We start from the raw sequence: 23,075 nt of genomic DNA on the forward strand, positions 1-23,075 counted from the left end.
GACAAAATCTATTATTGTTGTATTTGGGAAGGTACCGCTGTTGTCAGTTTTCTGATGCTTGGGTGTTTTTAGCTGTTTATGATCAGAAAAGCTGCCATTACTTTAAGAAGGCTGTGGGAGCATCCCAGGGTGGGGATGCGCCTGGGCGTTTCTGGGGATGATATCTTGGGGCTCCCCTTGCTGGAACTGCACATGAGCAAGTGGTGGTGCTGGGTGGCCTGCGCCAAAGCCAACTGGGAGGAAGAGTAACGCTTATCAAATAAAGCAGGTCTTTGAACAGATTGGGCATTATGCTTTTCAAATATCAGAATGTAAATGTCACATTCCTTATAAATACCAGGCACTACGCAGCTGCATTGAGCTGGTGTAGCTGTTGTGGTCTACTGGATGGAGGAGCAGGGTTGAGTTGTTCCCCCCGATGACCCAGAAATATAGTTGGTGTTTCTGAGAAGCAATTATCTACATTTCCACTCAGCCTGAGGCAATGGATCACCCCCATCTTTGCTTGGTGAAGAATGTGTCCAGTCAGCGCTGGGGAAAATCCTGGAATAGCCCAGAAGTGCCAAGCACATGAACACAATACCAGCATTGGCAAACTGGCGTGAATAGCTTCAGAGTGCTGTAATGTGGGCTACGCATTGCAAGGCTGGCTCCCTGCAAAGACCACAGATCCATCATTTTGAAATGTCGGACCTTTGTCACTCAGAATAGGCTTTTGTCTTCTTTTTCCTTGGAATGTGGAATTTGTATTTCTTTATTTTTTTGCTTTGTATTTTACAGTACAATGGGAAAAGAGCCTGGGCAGTTCACACTGAGCAGCTCAGCAAGGGAGAGGCTCCTTCCTACTTTCTTGTCAGCCAGAGATGCTTAGATATAGATGAGCAGTTGTGGTCCAGGCAGCTCCTGGGACTCCTGGTATGGGAACGCTTTCCTCTCTCTGCATGCTGTGATGTTGTGTATACGGGGGCTGGGAGAGCTGCTTTGGGGCACTTGCATCTGAAGCCCCAAACCTTGATACTCCTTTTTAGTGGCGTAAGTTGTGACTCAGGCGGTGCCATTTGTGTTTTCAGGAACCGGACTGAGAAAGTGGGTGCTGTCCTTCATCTTGCCTGCATGACCTATATATGTACAAATCCTGTTCAAAAAATCAGTGTGCAGTGTTAGCAGCAGGGAGCTCTGATTTCCCTAACCAGAGGGTCTCAATTGTGGTGACTTTCTAATCTTTACTTGATGGGTTGCAAGGTGTGACCATTATGGAAATGTGTGCGTTATGGAAATTCTCAGAACGGAAAGAAAAAAAACTTCCTACTTTACATGTGTGCTTGTACAACTGAAATTAAAGCGTGCACCTCAGTGTAGAATATACTTAAGCTCTCATCTGATTTTTGAGGTTCTGGGCTGACCGTGTGCAGTGGGAGGGAGTTCAGGGTGTCTCCAGCAGCATGCTTCAGCTAAGAATTGTGCTTTGCAGATCGTATCCACGTTTTGTGGTGAGATCCCCTCACTTCTTGAGCTCCATTTCAAGTTGTGGAGCAGTCCTAGAGAATACAAGCTGCATTGCCTTCAGATTAAATTAAATTGTGGTATAACTGCTTCTGAAAACCAGAAGAAGAAAGAGACCAGTGTGAAACCTGTTCTGTAACTTGATTCTCCAATCTGGATTCATCTGCAATCTCAGTAATTACAGTTCATGAGTTTGGATCTTTTGCGAAAGATATCAGCCCATCAGCGGTCTTGGAGAAATCAACCTGGTGTTAAAGTCATCACCCACGTGCTGTGCTGGGAGCCTGGAGGAGACAGGTTGTCTGAGGACCTTTCACAAGTGGAGTTGCAAGGTTTCTAGGCTGAAACGTTGTGGGTTGTCGCATCACTTCTAAATGTGATCACAGCAGAGTGAGACTTTTGTTTTAAATGTGGTCCCCAGTGTAATTGCTGACCAACGAATATCAGAGCTGTTTCATTATCATGTATCTCCTGTGCTCCAGGTCAAATGGGAGAACTCTTACCCGTCGCAAAACTTGCATTCACTGTTTGTCTTTTCTTGTAACACCTTTACTTATGGGAGACAATGCTCTCATGCTGTTTCAGTGTAATTACTACCAACAAATTTTGCAGAAGAAACGTAGGATACTGAAAATTATCTTGGCAGAAAAGAACATGAAGAGCAGACTTTTTCAAGCTGAATCTCTGAATAATCTTTTTCTTTTCTTTTGGACTTGGAATCTTTCCTATGTAAATTCATTTAGGGTAAGAAAGAGTGGATTGATGAAAGTTTGTTTTTCTAGCTTTGTTCTTGTCGCACCTGTCTTCAAGTCTCCTGAATCAGCTCTAAGTCCACAAGTTGCTTCCATGAAAGGAAATGTACGTGCACAGCTACCTCCACTCCTCTGTTTTGTTTTTGTTTTGCTTTTGTTGTGTGTGGTTCTTTTTGTGAGCATGAACGCTGCGTTTCCCTTTACTGGGAGGCCAAGTGTGAGTGCCATGTGACTTCCCTAGTGGGTGGCAGAGAGAAGCAGTTACGTCATTGCTAAAGGCGGGCTATCCAGCACTGGAGGGTGCACAAGAGTGCCTTTTTTGTGCAAGATTGCAATGTCCTTCTCAGAAATGTCATGTGAGCCCTCATTTCAAATGCCAGCATCTCTTTCCAGTAAGTCAAAGGAAACCTAGCAGCTCTTGTTTCCTGGAAGAGACATGTGAAGGACAGAATATCTCTGGGAAGATATTCAACGAAAGCCCCATATCCAAGATAACTTCAGGGGAAGTGAATTTCGCCTGCATCCTTGCCACCATGTTAATATATGTTGTAGAAAATCAGCCAAGTGTGTAAAGCTTGAAGTCTACTATGAGTCTCATTAGTTCCATCTGAGCTGAATTTGTCCAGGCTGTTCATATTATACCTTCTTTTGCATCATAGCATAGTGTCATGGGCTAGGCCACTGCAGTCAGATCCTCTTTTCCTGAGCCATGTTAGCTGCAGTCCAGGCTCCCTAAGAATTCCCATTTTGGGGCCCAGTCCTGATGTTTCCCTTTGATGTTTGCATGGTCTTAGCACTGGAGTGTTTGTCAAACCCTGTGTAATTCAGCTGTAGGGTCAGGAAGTCTGCGGAAGAGGGTGAAGAAGTTCCAAGATGTGAGCAAAAATCTCTTACCAGCCCAAAAGAGAAAGTAGAGGCCAGGGTGTTTTGTTAGACTTCTTGTGGGAGATAGAGGACCAGCAGCCGCTGTGCAATCACTGCTTCACTGTCACTGCTAATGCTGTAGTATTTACATCATGTTTTCTGCTTGGCCTTGGATGGGGAGTTGTTCAGCATGTGAACCACTTGCTCATACCTCTCTTAGCCAGGAAACTTTAAACATCCAACCATTCCAAAGGTTGCCTCAGCTTTCTACTGCACTCCTAAAACCATTAACAAACTCTGAAGGAGGCAGGAGCTCAGCATCTCATCATCCCACATCAGGCTTTCCTTTGCTTGAACACTCTCTGCAAGTGCTTCTCTCCATCCCCTGTGAGGCTCTTGCCCTGTCTGATAAGAAGATGGCACAGTCACATCTGCAAGCGAAAGGAAAGGGTCCCATATATCACCAGACCTCTGGGAGAAGGTCATTTGGGTTGCAGAAGTGTATTAAGTGGTAGTGGAACAGCTCCAGCTGTCCTCAGTCCCTAAACCCTCTGCTGGTAAAATCCTTACTGGAGTTTACCAATATTATTGGTAAGATGGATCGGAAGCAGCTCTTAGCCATCGTCTGAGAATCTTATTTTACAAACAGCTTGAGGTTTCCAAGTTTTCCTAATGTTGGGCAAACCTGATTTATATGTCAGTAGGACAATTGGGAACACTGGTAACATCAGACCATCCAGAGGCTGAAGCTGCATGAGCAGATTTAGAATTAATGAAAGGCTTGTCACTGCACTCCCAAGTGGTGGAGCCCCTCTTCAGCACCTTGTGCATTATGCAAGCACTACTGCAAGTAATAGGTTGCTGTGAGGAATCACTGAGATCCTTTTCTTTCAACTGCAGTTTTTTATTTTAAATAGTTTATTATTTTGGCAGAAAGTTCCTCCTGCTGGACTGGAACCAGCTGGTGTAGTCTAAGTTGTTGCTTGTCGACTTATCCTTGCACAACTCCCAGGAAAATCTTCTGCAGGGCTTTGCTCCATCTGGCTAAATGCCCTGTTCTCTGTGAGGCACAAACTGAACCGAGAAACAAAGCCATCTTCTACTGTCTGGCTGTTGCTACTCAGTCAAACGCTATCAGAAACCAGTTTGAACATGAATCCAAAACTTGATTTTACATCAAGTATAAATAGGCCCTAGGAAATGATACCTTTGTAGCTGACGCTTCCAAGTACTGTTGGTTTTTTTTATTTTATTTTTTTCCCTGTCATCACTGCCCACTTCTGATTATGAGCACGGCCTTTGTCCCAGGCAGACTTTCTTAGTAATAACTACTTGCACATATTCTTGAGCTTGAATTGGCAGCAGGGTTCTTGAAGATTCTGGTTTGCTCTTGACTGCTAAAATCTGGAAAATCAGAGTGTGAATTTTGCCGACATATGTACAAACAATGCCAAGGTATGTGTAGGGAATGGGGCTCTTTTAGCTTTGAGTTTATTATCCTTTGTCTTGTGTCTCTGGAACTTGCTGGAAAGTAAATCTGTATTCCTCAATCTGCATTATAAAAGGAAGCTCTTTTATTATGTGTCTGCATTTCTGTTTTCTCTGGACATCTCCTGCAGTCTCCAAAGTGTAACTACTGTGGAACAAAGGCTCCTCTCCCTTTTTGTGGCTTTTTTTTTTTTTTTTTTTTTGACAGCTGCAGGATTTAAGCCTGCTCAGGGTGAGTGAGGTAACCTGTACTGAGTTGAGAGACTGTGATGGGGATCCCATCTGGGCACTGGCAGCAGAGCCTCTCCTAAGCTTTGGGGATGAGGGAGCTTAGGAAACCAAGCACTGTTTTTCCTGATGCATGAGTTTCTGGAATCTGATGTGAAGCTGCCAGCCCTTCCCCAGACACTCTGGTGACTTGAGGCTGATACTGAGTCCAGGCACTGCCTTTAGGAGCCTGGAGCACAGAGCAGGCTCTCTCAGCTGGCCCAGTCTGCCTTTCGGGATAGAGCTGAGCCTGGTGTGGTAGCAGGCTTTGTCGATAAGCTGCTGATGTATGTTGTTGTCTCCACGGAGAAAGGTTCCAAGTGAAGATATGTCATAACAATTGAAGTCCTTCTCCCTAAGGGTGTGAAATAGGAAGCTGTCTGCCATGGAGCTCTGGTGGTGAGGATTAATGTGGACTTCAGAAATCTGGGAGCTGCACTGCTGAACCAGTTGGCTACATGAGCTGAAAGGACTGACATCCCTATAATCACAGCCTAGTAGGTAGCATGAGATAGCAATGCTGCTTTTGCCTCTCTGTCATCTTCCCCCTCGTTTGACACTCTATCCAATCTTAACTCAAGATAGATTCAAAATACGGCAAATTTCTGACTGGACAGTGCTCTTCCTCTTGCTCCTCTGTTATATCTGCACCAGCTCTGTTAAATGAGATGTGCTTTGAGAAGCAGAAGTGTTAAAATGCATTTAACAGGGGCTTAGCTTCTTAATTTCTTTTCTTCATTTGTTCTTCTGAGAAATAGATGGTGAGTAGTTGGGTCTTGATGTTGCTATGGTGAGTTTTAAAACACACCTTTAATCATAGTTAATAGGTGCCAGCCAGTATATCAATTCCAAGCTGGCCATATGGTTCCACACTAAAATACCCCCATTTTTTAAAATTTTGTTATTTATTTATTACTCTCCTCACTTCGTTGAATCTTAGCCTGCTGGCTAACAGACTGCTATTTTATTGTGTTGATCTGTCAGAATTCTGATCAGGGTTTGATAGTGCTTTTTCTCTGCAGGGCAGCAGCTGGCAGAATTAAATCTGAGTTTCTTTCCATTTGTGAAAGTAGCAGTTAGGTCACTGTACCTTCCTCAGAGCTGACACTGGCAGCTCTTAGAGTACAGGTAAAAAGTACAGTAGGAGGCAAAAGAGGAGGAGAAACACGGGGTGCTGCAGGTGTGGGCTTGATTTAAATTGCTTAAGCCCTTGTCTCTTGCCTTTTCAGCCTTCTGTTGCAATGCTCACTCACACTAAAGTGCACGTATTTACAGAAGTGATTTTACTGAAAGTGGGAGCCCTCTTATGTGAACAAGTGTTTGCTGATGTGAATAAATTGCATAGCTGAGCCCTGGCATTCATGTTGATCTATTCTGTAGTGATGGGGAAGTGTTGTGCTCAGTATTGACTCTTCCAGCCAATTCAGCAGCAGAATTAATTGGGAGGAATCCTGTTTGATTTTCCTTTGGTAGCAGCTGTGAGAAAAGGCCCTAATGATAGACGTCGTACTGCATGCAGATTAGTGTCACACTGAGGTGTACCCTTGGTGTTGAAGTGAAAGGAGAGAAAATGAAGGCTTCAGAGGGGTGATGGGAGCAACTAGAAAGCATTCCTCATTAGGGCATGGCTGGAGAAGATGAGCAAGGCTTGGGCTCCCTTGCAGCGCACAGAGGCTAAGCACAGTGGTAAGTTAAATAACTACACTGAAGTAGGAGCATGACTGCTCTGATTTCCCTGCTCTCTGCTTGTTTTGATTTAATTAAATAAGTAAATATAAATCCCCCTTCTTTCTCCTTGTTCACTTCTACTTGCTACTCTCAGCCAGGCTTTTTTTTCCCATCAGGGTTTTCTCCATGGCGAGTAGCCTGAAAATGCCACTGCAGAGTGAAGTTGCCACTGCAGAGTAAAGTTCCCGCTGCACTGCTGTGTGGGATCTGTTTTGCTGTACTAAGCGTCTTTTCAGGCCACTCTAAATGGCAGAGGAGTGAGTGCGCCCTGAGACCTGGGTGGGACTGGTGTCCATGAAACAGTATTTCCAGATAAGCCAGGCTTTGTTCATGGTACTTGAACACAGCTGGTAACTGCTCAGGAAAAAGTGAGGGGACAGAGAGGTAAGGTTGTCTGGTGTAAGGTCAGCCTCTCTAGGAGAAGCATTTTATTAAAGGAGAAATTTTACCTTTTTAATTGTATCAGAGATATTAATAAAGAACATGGAAAGGACACTTTCTGCTCATGCACTATGTATCTGGAAGGGTTTGCTGAGGTATGTGGCTTCAGTTAATCTCCTGCAGCTCTAGCTATTTAATAGAAACTTCTGGGTATGTGAAATGAGACCCTTGGAGTGCTCTCCTGAAAATCAGTAGAACTACAGAAGGAGGAGACAAGAACAGATGACTTTGGCTTAGCGAGTGCAAGTCTACAAAATGATTCATTCTGAAATGTCTGAAGTGGCAGATCTTCCTGCCTGTCTTGTTTATATTCTCCAAAAAGGAGTCTGTAGCTCCAATACCTCTCTAAAGCACTGAGGTCTCCTTGCTGAATTGAAAGCAAAGGCCCTGATGAAGTCAGCGGGGCTCAGGCATCACCCAACTTTATGCAAATATTTCAAAAGTTACTAAAACATTTTATAATTTGCTTATGTTGCTTGCAAGTGATGCAGGGATGAGTGAGTTCATGTGTAAATGCCAGAGTACGTGCTCAAACTCAGAATCTTTGTCAAAAATCAGCATTTTCCTCTCTGCATGGGGAATTCTGGCCAGCCAATTCACAGATGCTGCTCTGCAGCAGGGTTTGCTGGATGGCTGTTTTGTGGCTTTCAAGTTCACTTGTTCTGCGATGGTTAAATGCCTCCTACTTAGGAAAATATTTTGCTGTCCTGTGTGGTTTTATACAAATATAACTGAAAAGCCAAGTGACGGGGAATGTGATGCTCAGTGATTTTCTGTGATTTATGCTCTGGTTTATCCAGCAAGGCAGCCTACGTACCCAAGAGAACAGTATGAATCTGTGTGAGCAAAGATCACATCGCGTTCTGCCATGGCTTGTTGGGTTGGAGGGCTTAATCGGCTATTAGAAGATGATATTGGGAAATACGACTTACAAAGAGACTCTGTTCAGTGCTCTGAGCCCTTTGTCAGTGCTAATAGAATATTCAAGAGGAAGTCTGCAATTTCACTCTAATCCTTTTGGCTTTATTTTTTCATTTTTGTGTGCTTGCTTTTCTGCCAAGGAATTGCCCATTGCAGCTATTTGCTAGGACTTGCTTATCTAGGCTTCTGTTATTGTCAGGGTTGAATATTATTACTTACTTGCACGGTAATACCTAGAGCTTCTGATCTGCGATCAAAGCCCTGTTGTGCTAAATATTAGACAGACCTAGTTTATTAAAAAGACAAACAACAACAACAACAACAACAAAAACCCTCTCAAGTATTCACTGTTCCAGGAAGGTATGGTTTTACCTTATGATAACCAGCAAGAACAGAACAAGGTAACAGGAAAACATTCACATGGAATACAATGAGCAGCGATCAGGACACACCAGCCGTCTTGTTTTGAAATGGCAGAAGCTTGTGCCTGCGAAACAAAACAATATTATAATGACAAAAAAGTTGACTTTTTTTTCCCAGCAAAACAGCATTCATTGAAATTTTGTTGCATTTTTTTTTGTTGCCTCTAGAAAAATATTTGCAGTGCTTTTTCAGCTCGGAATACTTTTTGCTAGTATTTGCAGAATTACAGCCAGCTTCACCAAACAGTGAGTACAAGAGGCTTCTTTAAACAGGAATTAGGAACAATGACAAAGTTTGATAAAAATGTGTACTCCTTTGAATCGAAACCTGGCCTCAGCCCCTGTTAATTCCTTGCATTAATCCAGATCCTGAAAGAGTCTGCAGCTTCTGTGGAAGCAGTTGTCAAAGCTCTCCCTTGCTGGTCATAAATTCCTACTGGCGTAAGTCTGCCATAGCTGTGTTACAAGGGGCTGCGTCACTGTCCTTAAGGACAGGGCACGGTTATAGTTTCTGGATAAACCCGAGTATTGGGAACATTCTGAGCTGGCCAGTAGCAGTAGCCTGTGCTGGGAACTGGCTGGTTGATGTGCAGCCCCACTCAAGGGGACCGTGGGGTCACTGTGGACACACTGTTAAATTTGAGCGGGTGTAAACATAGCAAGCTATGTGTGGGACTGTGCTGTGAGGAGCATCACTGAACTCCAGCGCTCAGTAAAAAGAGTAGCAGTGAGTTTGAGACACTTGAGTACCAGAAAGTAAAAGAAGGATGTGTCCCAGCAAGCCCTGAGTCTGTGAAATTCCCCTCTTGTGGGAATGGAGGCTTTAAATGTTATCTTCTTCATCTTAAAGGCCTTCTCAGCAAGCCTGCCTGTACCAGTGAATTTGGCCATCCAAATCTGGTGTCCCTGGAAAACTTCACCTTGTCCATAGTCAGCCTTAATGGGAGGATGTCCAAAACCTGTGGAGTTTGTTCTGCTGTCTTGTTATAGGATTTTGTTTGTCTTTTTTGGAATGACAGCATTTTTTTTTCTGCCAGAAAGGATATAAACCTCTCTTTCACCTTGGAACTCTGCAGCCTGCACTTTCATTTTTCTGCTTGCTCCCTCACTTGGCTTTTTGTTGTTGCTGCTGGTGAACGTAATTTCAGAGATGTGCCAGGCTTAGCAGATAGATCCAAATTTAAGTCTATCCACCTTTGAGCAAAACAGAAGGCCTACAGAAGGCATTTCTGTAGTTTAGCTATTCAGAATAGCTAATAACAGAGGCTTTCTGGCTTCATGTTAGTCAGCACAGCATCCCTGGTGCCTGCCATGCTGGGCACTTGGCTCTTCTTTGCACCTTCATTACTTGCCATGGTGATGGTGCTGGGTGACAGCAGTCCTGGTGAGAAACTAGAAACACAAGCCTGCAGATGGGGCTGATGTGAGTTGTGTTGTTTTTGTGTCTCAGAGCTCTGAGTTACTTCACCCTGTACAGGCCTCTTTCTTTGCTCAACTTCCATGTTAGTTTCTATGCCTCCTAGAATGATGCAACTCTCTTCTCCTTCATGTTCCTAGTGAAATGCTGGTGCAGTGAGTTTTATTCCAGTCTGGCAGAGAAAGACATATCTGGAGCAGAAGCTGGCATAAAAGGGTGCAGCAGAGATTGTTTTCCTAATGCAAACTGGATTAGGATATATCTCTGTAGGGAGGGCAGTATTATGTAGCTCTTTGACTGCTTTGAACTGCAGAGTAATTGGAGATAGGAGCTGGGGGAAGAACTATTTCTGAGCTGTCTGGATGGTGCTCAGGAGCAAGCGGGAAGGGGCTGAAAGTGAACAGGCTGATGAGAAACTTAATGTGGCGTATAAGTAACCACGCACCTGCTTCTGCAAGACAAATGTCATCTTGTGTGTTTTAGAGTAGCTTTATTTTAAAATTCGCTGGCAGTTAAGTGCTTATTGTTTGAAGTCATTTGTCTTCAGGTTTAACATCTAAGCAGTAGGTGAGTTCACAGCTCTCCACCGCTGAATAGAAGCTCAATTTAAAAGGTACTCTGTAAGCTTGCAGTTGCTTAACTTTGCCCTCGTTCTTTGGTAATACAGCGGGTGGTAAATATGTAACTACAGGAGTCTGCCTATAGGTGGCTGTTTACTGTATTTCTCATTAGATTTTTTTAAGTAGTTAATATCTGAGCTGTGCAAATATATTGCCTTATCATTGGCTGCTTTATTTAATACTCAAGCCTCCTTCACTTTGATGACAGAGATTTGAGCCTGTAAAAGTGTTGTGCAGGTGAGTAGTGCCCTGTGCCAGAGCTGCTGACTGTGCTGCACCCGTCTTCCTCCCCTTCCAAAGAACTCCTCTGGCACTGGAAGCACTTGGCATTTGTAGCTGCTCCAGGGCAACTAGGGCGTGCTTCATTTTTCGAAATCCTGTAGAATTCACTTTCTATTGCAAAATGAGTGCCAAACATTTTGACACCTGAAAATGTAGCATATGTTTTCTAATTCTGTGGTTGTTGATCAGAAGAGGGGCAAGCTGTGCTTTTATTTTTAGTGGTTGCAGGCTGGTTCCAGCTTCTGTTCTGTAGTGTTGGTCATGAAGACTTTCTTAGAGGCTTGTACCTTTAAAGCCTCACCCATGAGTATTTGGAATCACAACTAGCAGCAATAAAGCAACGTATATTATATTGTTCAAAATTTTAAAAGTTAATAAAAAAATAATTGAGGAGGAATTCCAGCCATCTGCAGCAGTATTATCCTGTAGCCTTCATATGCAGCACACCTGGGTTTATATATATTGCTTTATTCTTGTGACCGTTCTTTATGGTGCCTTTTGAATGTGAAAGCTTCACCAGAAAACAAAAACGTTGAAACCTGCCTGGCACGCTGAGGATCTGTGGGAGGAAGATGGTAGTAGCTACTTGAGTAATCGCCAACATTGCTCATAAGTCTTGGGTGGAAATAACTGCTCTAAAATGAGCTACCACAGGACCAATACAGTGATGGTCCTGTGCTGCTAAAGAATGCTTTGTCAGGATTCAGGAGTATCATCATCCTGACCATTACCTCCTGTGCTTTCATTTCTTGTTTTTGCATCGTAGTGTTCCTGCTTATGGCATTAATGTCAGAGAGTGGGACATGGGTAACAGCTAAGGATAATTCTAGTACTCCAAGGCATTTCAATATGGTGATAAAAGGTAAAAATATCCCTTGACCTGCCCTTTGTGAAGAAACTCACCCATTGCCTTTGATTCTAGTTGCTCTGTGCTTCTTCTTCCCGTGCTGAAATGGTCGTTGTTGAGGATATGATTGTGAGAAGGAGCTGAGCGTGGCAAGTTTGTCTCTATCAGCATCTGACAGGCTCAAAGGAGACTTCGGGGTAGGTTGGATAAAGGGATGAAGGCACGTAGTACACCCCCTCCCCCCCCAAAAAAAAATTAAAATTCAGGCTCATTGAGGTGTGAAAAAGTATGGGGCTGCTGCTGTTCTCCAGGCATGTCTCAAAAGTAACACTGAGCAGGGGTACCTGGAATAAACTCATACATTTGGGCGTAAGTGTATCATCTTTAGGCCATTGTTTCAATTCCCAGCCTAAGTGAGCAAGGACTGGAGAATAATCTCTTTTCTATTTCGGGGTCAAATACCCACTTTACTGGTGTTTCTATCTTCAGTTCATTAAAATTAAAACTATGTTGTAAGACCTCAGCCATTCATTAATCTGACAATCCAGTCTTGATTTTGATTTCTGCGGCTGAATTTAATTCTGCACCAGCCCTGCCTGGTGCACAGGAAGCTTACAGATACATCTGTGATTGCCTCTCAGCGAGCTTGCTGGTACTTATGCTTTAGTACAGTTATTACTAGTGGGGATGCACTAAAGCCTTCCTGCTTAAACCTGTCTAGGAATCTATTAATGGGGTGGCCTACTTCCAAATTACAAAGAGGAGCAAAAGCTCATTAGACATTGTAAATGATGATAATTTCAGCAAATGCTTTCTGTATAAGGAGACTGATGTTTTAAGTGTCTCAGCAAATTGGTAGTAATGATCAGCAATTCTCTGCCATTCTTCACAAAGCAACAGATCTTTGGTGAAAGAAGCAATTAAGCGCAGCCGCATTCTGAACCAAGCTAATGTAGACTTTTCCCATTGTTCTCTTAACTACTAAACCTACAAGTCATGTTTAATGAGCATTCTGCTTCCAGACCAGCAAGGAGCCTCGGACGAAGCTGGGGAAATGGAACAGTATTTATGGCAAGCACCTACCGCAGCTTTTATATATGCTGGACAAAGCTGTAATTTTCTTGTTGCGGAAAATGGGATAAATCAGGAGATGAGCAATTCTGCAACAGCTGCTGTTCCCGTTGTGCTGTTTGCTCATCTTACAGGTAGTGACTGCAGAGTGAACATCAACTGGTTCCCTAAAGCAGCAAAGATTTCAGCTCATTTGTATTCATGCAAAGAAGAGTTCTATAGGCAGGAAGCTATAGGCCTCCTGTTGCTTTGCTATAGGAGACATTATTAGAGTGGTCTTGATTTGCGGAATCAAACTCTGTGACCCAAGTGAGATTACAAAGCCGGTACGTTTTATTCAGCACTGTGCATATGCCGGGGGCAAGGGGGATATTTCCTCCTAGCTTGCCCACCGGTAAGCAAAAACATCACACATTTAAAGGCCAAGCTTATACATATTCAGCAGGTTTCCCGGGATCCATCTACATATTCAGCAGGTTTCCCAGGACCCATCTACATATTCATCATTTCCCGGGAATTCCTTTGCATACGGTCCATCCCTCCGGTGCATGCGTTGTAGTTCCTCTTGGTGGTCGTTGGATGAAGGCTTGAGGTCTTCTTCCCCCCTCCTGGTGGTCGTTGGATGAAGGCTTGACGTCTTCATCACTCTGCCCTTTTCACCCCACTGCTGCTTTGCAGAGTCACTCCATCTTTGGCCAGCCCCTTGTACTGGTCCCTGCTGATAATGGAGTTTCACCGAGTTCCTTTTCTTACCTTGCCTTACATTCTACTTACCCAGCTCCATGCAATAGTTAACCCTTTGACTGTCCCTTCTAACTCAGTCTATTATGTTGCAGTAGTCCCTGAACAGCTTCAACAATCCGGTTTCGAGATGATAAAATTTAAAGCCTTGATTGAGCAGGGAAAGCCAGCAAGCAGTTTCCAGACCACTGCCCTGTATAACAACAGAAATCAGTTTCCTGATTCAGTCTCCTCCTGTGTCTGTGCAAGCTTCTTGCACTTACTGTCCTTTCAGAGGACAATCCTGTTTCTGTTACGAACTGGGATGCTCCTGGCTTTGCTTGACACCCTCAAGATCCTACCTAAAAAAACCAGCAATCAATCATTGCTCATGCTAATAACAGTCATCCTGTCACAGATCTCTGTTTTGCCAACAGACTAATGAATCCCAGGCTGTTCAGTCACTCCTTACACAGGGCATACCTTTGACCGTCGTTGCTGCTTATGCATGAGCATATTCCAGCTCAAATTTGTCTTGTCTAAAGGGTAGAAGACCAGAACTTCTCAGAGTATTCAATGTGTAGATTAGCTGTGGATTTACTGCAGTGGTATAATGTTGTCTTCTGTACTTTTTTTGGTAATAGTTTCTATTGTTTCACTTTTGACTCTGGCCCTGAGCTGCTGATATCAAAGCATGTTTTTTTCATAGTCACTGTAACTGTCTAGTAACTGGAAGCTCTTTGTTTCATATGCGAAGTTAAGCTTTTCATAGATACCATTTTTATTTGACTGTGCTGAATTTGGTCATTTTCTTTTCCATTTAGACTCGAAGAGCTCTTTGGTAGTTTTTGTGGTCAGCCCTTGCACTTACTCTCTGGATCACCTTTGTGTCACTACTGAATTTTTTTTTGCACTGTTGCTTGTCCTCCTTTCCTGAGTCATTCTGTAGCATATCAAACAGCACAGCTCCCAGCATAAGCTCTTAATGAACTTCACTGATGATCTTCTTCCACTGTTAATAACTTATCCTAGGCTTCCTGTTATTGAAACTATTATTTTTCTTTTTAAGGGCTTCTCTTCTTATCCTCTCGTTTTTTGCTTTCAGGAGCTTTATGTGAAGGATTTTGTGAACACTTCTATCTCCTTAACTGCTTACTTATGTTGGGAACTCCAAGAGGCTGGAAAGGCAGGACTGGCCCTTATTGCAGCTGTGTTGACTTTGCAACAACATTGTATTTATGTGGGATCTGTCCATCTGTATTGTAATATTCACAAGTCTGCCAAGTGCAAATGTTAGTCCTATGGGCCTGCAACTCCTCAGCCGCTCCCAAAATCTTCTCTAAACACTTTATATTTTTCATTTTCTAATAATCTAGCTATCTCAACTGGGAATTCTCCTAGCATTCTCTAGTGAATGCCATCCAGTCCTGACCCGTCACTGTTCATTTTTCCTGTTTGAACCAGAAGCCTTCTTGTGACTGTTTACATTTCAGACAGATCCTGAAAACGTTTAACAGTGGGAATTTCCCCACTTTGTTTCTATTGCAATTAGATCTATGTAGGCTTAAATGGGCATATTTATTTACTTGAAACAGCTTTTAGGTTTCTTCTGCTATAAAGAATGTCTAGATACTAGTTAAATATTTTCCTTGTTTGACACATTTCATTTTAAAATCATTTCACATCTTTAAAAGGAGGAGGGGGGGAGCGTCTCTTTCATGTTTGTGTTGGGTTTTGTTTGTCAGGCAAGGCAAAAGATCTCGAAGTCTGGCAAATTACATTTATTTTTCTTTATATTGGGAGGTCAGTGGATAGCAACGGCTGCTGTAAATGGAAAATTACAACCCATAGTTCTCATCTGTCTGGCATGACAGAATCCTTCTGTAGAGGTAAGTTGTACTTAAAAAGTTGATAAATTCACTTTACTGTTCTAAATTTTAACAATCGCATTTAAAGAAAAATTAAGTGCTGCTGTTTCCACATTCAGGTCAGCTCCTTGCTGTATGACTTACTTCTCTCCCGTGTTTACCCTGTTCCATCTGATAAGACCACCAATATTTTGATTTAATGGAGAGACTGAAACTTGTGCAGGCAACCTTATGGCTCACTCTAGTGCTGTGAGGACAGCTTATAGCTTCTCACGTTGATTTCTTGGTGCCAGTATTTCAGCATGTTTTCTTCCCCTGCATGTATGCAGAAATGCAAACACGAACATATCTCTCTGAGTTTTCAGGAGCAGCTGAAGGCATTGAGTTTTGTATGGAACTGAATTTGTCCCCATTTCATCTATTTTAACGTTGAGTTTTCAAAACAGTGCCCCCATCAGTTGCTGAGCAGGCAGGTAAATAGCACTTCAGTATACAAATTATTTTCTGCCCTGAATTCAGATTTCATATTGCAGCTTTTCAGTTGTTTTCTGCAAGTCCAAGCTGAACAGAAAATACTGAATTGCCAGTGTAGTGAAAAAGCATTCTCTAGGCTTCCTCAGCACCTGAGTTGTTATAACAATCAACGTGGTTTGTTGTCCAGTTCTTTTAGAAATGTCTTCATGTGTGTTGTTTTTTTTTTTATGAGCTTTTTTTTTTTAAATAAAAGCTTGTATGGTTCCTATTTACACATCACTAAGAGCATAAACTTGAGGAAATAGCCCCAAACCCTTTTGAGCTGGATATGAAGCGGTAAACCTTCACAGCAAAAGTAAAGAGCAGATATGAAGGTTTTATTTCATGAACGTATTTTTGCTTTATAATCCCAATCTCCGAACTTTTCTATAGGAAAGATGTTAAGATTTGGAAACCTTGGAGCTGACACGTCCTCATCTCTGTTAGGTACTTGTATAATTCAAAGTCCTGACTCTTACAACAGCTGCTGGAGTCAGTGAAATCTGCAGCTGTTCAGACTTCTGAAAGGTAGGCTTCTTCTGTTCAGGTGAGCAGATATGGAGTTAGACACACACATCTGGCCATTGCATTCTGCAATTAGAACTGCAGTACAGTTTTTACTCCCCAGTCTGCCTCCTGCCTCGTGTTCACCTGCAGCTTGGTCTTGCATCCACTGAAGCCAAAGACAAAACTTTTTTTTTCAGTACTGCGTAGCTTGTTTACTTACTGTTGCATCCTCTAATCCAAGATCCAGCAAGGTAAATAGGAAAACTCCCACTGACTTCGGAAAGCTGTATGCCAGATCCTTTCACTTTTCTTTTATCACCTGGGGAATGTTATACAGAATGGAAATTCCCAACAACTTTCCTGAAGTCCTCTTTGTTTTAGAGGCAATCCCATTATGGTAATCAGACCAACACCAAGATAAATGTGGTATTAGCTGGGGGTTATTAGTTTTGTTTATTAGTGCAATGGAGGTGTTACTAGATTTGATTTTGGCTACATACTTGTGTTTTGCAAATTTGGCAGGAAGCACCAGGAAGAAAGGTAAATGTTCTAATTAGGACGTATCAGCTGAAAAAAAATAAAATCTAACTTAGTCCCATTCAGTTCTGTGTTGCGCTGAAAGAGAGCCCCAAACTATATTTGAAATCCAGTTAAGTCCATCTTTCCAAACGAGACATGAAGACTGAAAATACTTGGAGTTTGGGTTGTTGTACAAGCACTGACTGAAGGTGAGAAGAGGCTAAGTTTCAAGGCTAGATATGCCTAATAATGACATCTCAGAACTCATAAGTTACAGGCCTTTACATGCTGAAGGCTTATGTTGATGACAGTTTTACACCCTGATTCAAGCAAGCCGTCCTACTCGGCAAGCTCCTAATAAGCATGCTTAAGTTTAGTCTCTGTGAGCTGTATTAGTCTCTACCCTGCTGAGTTTCTATGTATGCTTAGATACTTCACAGTTTCAATGAACTGGAATATTGGAGCATGCTCTTGAATATTTTGTTGAACTGCTGCCCTAGAAATGAGTGATAAATTGAGTTTATCTAATTTCTGAACAAAACACTGCAATGAAAATTTCTAGCATAAAAGAATCTGGAGAAGCATATTTCTCTAAAGTAATGTGGTAGGCTTTTTTTGTTGTTTTATTTCTTATATTGTCACATTCTTGTACTATTTTAATTCTTCTGGTTTTTAATTGAGATGTTTTTTGAGACTCTTCTGTTGAGTCAAAAGATCTGTTGATCCTTTGGTACCTAAAATAATGTCTATTTTCATCTGGGGACATTGTTTTAAACAATTGGTCTCCAGAGTTATTTGTCCATTTTCCTGTTTTTCCATTTCATCAGATCTAAATGTGGAGTCATGATCACTCTCCTCAGACCCAAGCCTTTAATGTCCTCTCTTCGTGGTTTCTGGCTGATTACAGCTATGTCAGGAAAACTCTTGAAATCCAGACTCTACATATGTGGCTTTGTTTCACCAAGCGCAGGATGTTCTCCTGGGAAATCTAGCATACAAACTGATTTCTTAGTGTGAACAAAAAAGGATTCTCAGATGTGGACTGGTCAAGATTTATCAAATTTGAAGATAACCTGAAATAAGGCATCTTACATCTCTGATATGTGTTTTGAAGTATTAGAGAAGATTCTGGCTTGCAAAATGTGGCTGCTGAGCTCCTTGAAATTAGGATCTTTTACCTTCTCTTCACATAGACATCTATGGTACCAGTTACTTTTTATCACTGATAAATCAAAAATGTCCCTTTCCTTTTCCCTCAAACCCAGAAATATGACTGACATAGGTAAATAACTACGAAAGACTGTTAGTTATATTCAGAGAAACCTGAGGTCTGTTTGTTTCAAATTCGCAGTTCTTGATATAAGACTAAGTACTGAATGCCCGAACTGTTTATATGTCTGCAAGCTGAGGTGCCTGAGGGATCCGTCTTCTTCATATCTCCTGTAGGAGACATTGGTGCATTGCACTGATGGATGACTGGCAGACATGAGAGTCTTTATGTGCCTGGGCACGTAGACAAGTCCTGCAAATCCGTCTGTTTGGGGAGGGTTGAACTCCCTGAATCAGTTCGCTGTGCCTTCACAGGAGCTGGGAAGTGAGATGTCTTCCCTCTTAGAGGAGAGCGGATGTACCTCTCCTGGGAGCAGCTTGCTGTCAAAGCCACCCTGTTGTGCAATGAAGCCTGCATCCTGGGTTCACAATCTGACCTTGGTGATGCTTTGGAGGGGGCCCTGGTGGATGGCAGAAGGCTAGGGATAACGTGCACCAGACCAACTGTCTAGCAGTCAGTGGGGAAGGAGGGAGGGCTGCCTTTACAGGCAGCTCAGCCCAGGGCTGGCAGGCTTTTCAATTAATGCCCAGACTAGAGCCAGCCTTTGTAATTATGCTCTTAAATCTCACTGTCTGACACCTTCCACCACAGCCATTTACTCCCCAGCCTTCTAGATCATCCTCACTGTTTTGACATTAATATTTAGGAGCAAGCACCCAGCCTAGAGCCTTTCATGAACGTTCAGTAATTACTGCAAATCATTGTGTATATAGCTTGCAATTGCAGTTAGAATAGTTCTAAAATGAGCCCTTGAAAATACTCTTATGTGAGGGTATGGGCAAAAGTGATTCACTTCTGACTCTTTGAACCCTCCTGCAGGGCTGGTTCAAACACTGACACATGTCTTCTCAGTCCAGTGATCTTCCTGAGCGTTTGATTGTGCTGTATCTTCTGGATGTTGGTGAATGAGCTCTGGATGATCTTGCTACTGCAGTTGTAAAAGGTACTGCTCCTTGTTCTCTGCCAGTTCCTTTCCCAGAGGTACTGGATCCCCAGCAGAAACAGCAGAAGGACAACTTATTTACAACTTTGCCTCAGTAGCTGCAGTAGAAATTCCACCATCTCAGCCTAAGATCACTTCTTCTGGTGCCACAAAGAAATTCTTAAAAGCAGAAAGCAGATCAGTTGGTAGCCCTGTTTAAGATGGGGGAGCAGCTCCAGCATTAATCTTATGTTCTCAGACATGCCAATGTAAAGCTTGTTTTTCCTCAAGCTGTCCTGTTTAGATCTTGATGAGGTGTGGAGGAAAGCGGAAGAGGTACCTGTTCAGGGCTTTTTCTCCCCTGGGTGTCTGGCTGTGGAGAAAATGTGAAACATTTGTGCCTTGCTCCAAGCTTGACATGAGGCCATGTTTGTTTTATTTTGTTAAACTGCTCTTAGCTTGCAAAAATCACATTTCCAACATCAACTACATAAACTTATCTGATGGGCTTAAGGCTTCTTTTGAGTGAATGTAGAGCATGGAGGCTTTTCTTACTGTTTACGGTACAACTCCAGCTGAGTTGGATGGACCAAGAATCAACTTATGTTCTCCTCTCAGAAGAGGGTATGGGCAAAAATGAATCACTTCTGGCTCTTTGAACCCTTCTGCTGGTCTGGTTAAAGCTAAATTGTTGCTAAATTGTCATTTTTTCCTATTGTGTTAGACCTGAGGTTGCTGGTGTTCTCCTGTAGGCATTGATACTGGAAACCAGGAGATAGCCCTGCAATTTTGCAGGGTTTGCAATTTGCAAACGCTGATAAGTCTTTGAGTACCTTGAATCTCCTACTTAAAAATAATAATAATAAAAAAAAATAATAAAAGAAAAAGTAGTACATTTGTGTTTTAAAATAACATGGTTTTTATTTATCTTCTTTTTTATAGTAGCTTAATGAGTTTTATGGCTTGATTTATGAGTATGTCATTCTGTGGCCTGGCTACCCCAGAGTCACACTGAAGGAAAAATACAGCCTCGTAATTATTCTAGTCATTCTGTGTAAGGAAAATGTCTTAATGTCTGAAACTGCGTAGTTTCCAAGTTTCTATGATGCTCCCTTTTTTTTCTTTTTCAAATTTTGTGACATTTCCAGTGGGAATGGAGAATAGTGTTAGCCAACCAGCTACGTATTCTGGACAGAGTGCTGTGGTACTGTGTAACAAGGAGTTTGTTTTCTCATGTTGTTACCTGAATCTGCTTGTGAGGAAGGTAACATCTATTTCAAAAGCAGTATTTCCATATGCATCCTTTCTCCTCAGCATTTGATCATGCTTCAGGGTAGGAGAAACTTCTCTTGGGGAGAAAGTTCTGTAGGAAACAGGAGCCAGATTTCAGAGCAGAAGTTCCAAATATTCTTAGTCACCTGGAAAAGGAAGCCAAGGGTTGTTGTGCTTTTCAAATAGAAGCTCCATTCTGGGAGATCTCGTTGCACAGAGCAGGGTCATGGCCCACTATCTCAGTGAGGAGCTGCCACACTTGGGGTCCCTGTAAAGTATGGATTTTCCTGATGCAGAGAAACTGTCCTGCAGACTTCTGACAAGCCCTGTTTCCTTGTGTGTGGGGTTCCATTTCTTACTTTGGTCTTGACAAATATTTTCTTTTGGGTTTTACCCAGAGCCTATCTCTTCAAAGAGAAAGTCAGTGGCAGCACCTATAATCCATGCTGCTTATTGATTCAAGGCAGCGGAGAGGGGTTTTCAGGCACCATATTAAGGATTCCTGGTGTAATTAGTGAGGTTTTGTCTCGCCTCTGAAATCAGACAGCCCAGGAAAAAATTGTCTCACTGCTGTCTCTTCAGGATATTGTTGACAGAAGAGCTGGACTCTCTGCGGCCTTAAACTATGACAGCAGCATAGCTGACAGAAATCATGACCTAGAGGACAGTAATTGCAGCCAAATTCCTCTCTAATTGCCTTGCATCACAGACATTGTTTTTGTCTAACACCCATACTCTCCTTCTTCTGATAATCCTCCGGTCATGCCATTTCTTTATACATCTTAATGTATTATTTTTCCGATTAGAAGCACCTTTCAAATGCCAGTAAGGAGTTCTGCTCTCAGAATACTTACTTAAGAAAACTCTGTGCTAAGACCAACTTCACTATTTTAACAGGTTTCTGTCAATCCAGACATGAAACAGGTAATGAGCTGGGTCCAGCAAGCCCCTTTCCTTGTCACTGGATAGTGAGATAGTGTTTTGCAAATTAACTCTGTCTTACAATGGCAAATGCTATGAGAAGAATCTGCAAATGTATTTGTGGAGTTTGTAAAACACTGTCAGTGTAGATCTCTCTGCTCACAGAGAGACCTGTGTGGAGTTATAGGCTGAGGGTTTATTTCTGAATTGAATTCAGTAACCAGGAATAGCGGGGGGGGGGGGGGGGCAACTTAAGAGCTGGGAGAAGATTTTCTGGCTGTGATTTGAGAAGGGATAATAGAACAGAAAATTTGGGCCAGATACAGCAGACTACTTAAGTTCTTAATTCTCAGTTAAATACATGGGAAAGCCATTGAAATGCAGACTCGTTCTAATGAAATCAGCAGTAAAATTAGGAACATAAATAGCTTGTTGAATGTGATTATGAGGAAAGCAGATGAATTTTCCCATAAAAACATGCTCTTATTGTAATAATGAAAATGAACTGAACAAAATAACATGAACATAAGCAAAACCTTCTCTTTTCACAGTTGTTTTGGACAAAAACAAACACAACCAGGGGAAAAAAAAAAAAAAAGGAGCCCCCAAAAATAGAACAAAAAATATCTCCTGGTTTTGGAAATCTCTGTGTTGAGTTTCAGCCAAGGAGGAATGTTATTTGCACCAGGTAAAAACATGTTCCAAATTCCAGAAAATGAGTTTGTATCATGAAAATACTGATCCTAAGTACAATCTCATAAGTAAGACATCCATAAAAAGAACAAAAAGAAATCTTCTTAAATCAGTCCTAGTGATGTGTGTTAGATGAACTACCAGAAGAGGAGATACTGAATCTTTAATCTTCACAGATGTGCAGCTCTCTGGGATTCTGAGCAGCTTTTAGGAAACATTTAAATTTGACCGCCGAAGTCTTTTTAAATAGTGTAACCAGGAGAAGACCACAAGGTCTACTTTTTGCGTAAATAAATTGTTTCAAAAGTTTTGTCGATGTGATCTTAGCGGAGACAAATATCTCTCTGTACACTGAACTACCATGTGAGCTAAGGGAGAGAAGTTGAATTTCAGCCTAAGATAAAAAGAAACAGTACTTTTGAAGGTTTAGCAGTAGATATTTCTGGTCACAGCCTAATAGGCAGCTGTCTCTTGGTGGTTGCAGGATTGCTTTGGCTTCTGCTGAATGAGTGAAGATGATTTCATGCCAATTTTAGAGTCCCGCTGTTTTGAGCATCTCTGCATTTCTTGAATGAGCTTGCATATTCCTGCTCATTTTTAGGGCACTTCTCATGTGAATGTTATGCATTGTCACTATTCATCAGTCTTTGGAGGTTGAGAACATAAATCATTTACAAATTAAGAGGCTGAGATGCTATATAGTGCTACAGATGTGGCACTGTATGAAGTTCTGTTAGTTAATGTAGCCATTGAAAAAGCTTCTACTCAAATGTATTTTATTTTTCCAGAGGCTTCCCGGGCGTAATGGACAAAACCTGAAATAAAATAAATGCGTGTAGTCAGCAAATCAGGTTTTTTGTTGTCAGTTCTGCTTAACTGGAATGTAAGCCACATCTTGGAACATGTGTAGGAGGATCAGATCCTTGGATGACTGAATTCAACCTAATTCCACTGAAATGAGAAATTCAGTGGGAGATGAAATAGCTGGACCAGTTGAAAATTATTTCCCATGTCTCTCTGTAAGCTTCAATAAGGTGCTTAATACTCTTCAGCTGGTGTCAATGGAAGGCAGATGTGTAAAGCGGGCATTTTGCGCTGCTCTGAATGATGTGAGCTGAAAGTCAGGCTCATTAAAGATGGTAGTCACAGGAACTGGGGATGTATAATGCATACTCAGTTACGCTGAA

The 23,075-nt window shown here is 42.1% G+C and overlaps 1 protein-coding gene across 7 annotated transcripts in view; it reads left to right on the forward strand.

The window, feature by feature from the left end:
* OSBPL5 (oxysterol binding protein like 5) overlaps window positions 1–23,075 on the forward strand; it is a 175,904-nt gene that overhangs the window by 64,083 nt on the left and 88,746 nt on the right. The gene's annotated exons all lie outside the window — the stretch shown is intronic.

The sequence above is a fragment of the Numida meleagris genome, chromosome 6, assembly GCF_002078875.1.
Source record: "Numida meleagris isolate 19003 breed g44 Domestic line chromosome 6, NumMel1.0, whole genome shotgun sequence".
NCBI classification, from domain to species: Eukaryota; Metazoa; Chordata; class Aves; order Galliformes; family Numididae; genus Numida; species Numida meleagris.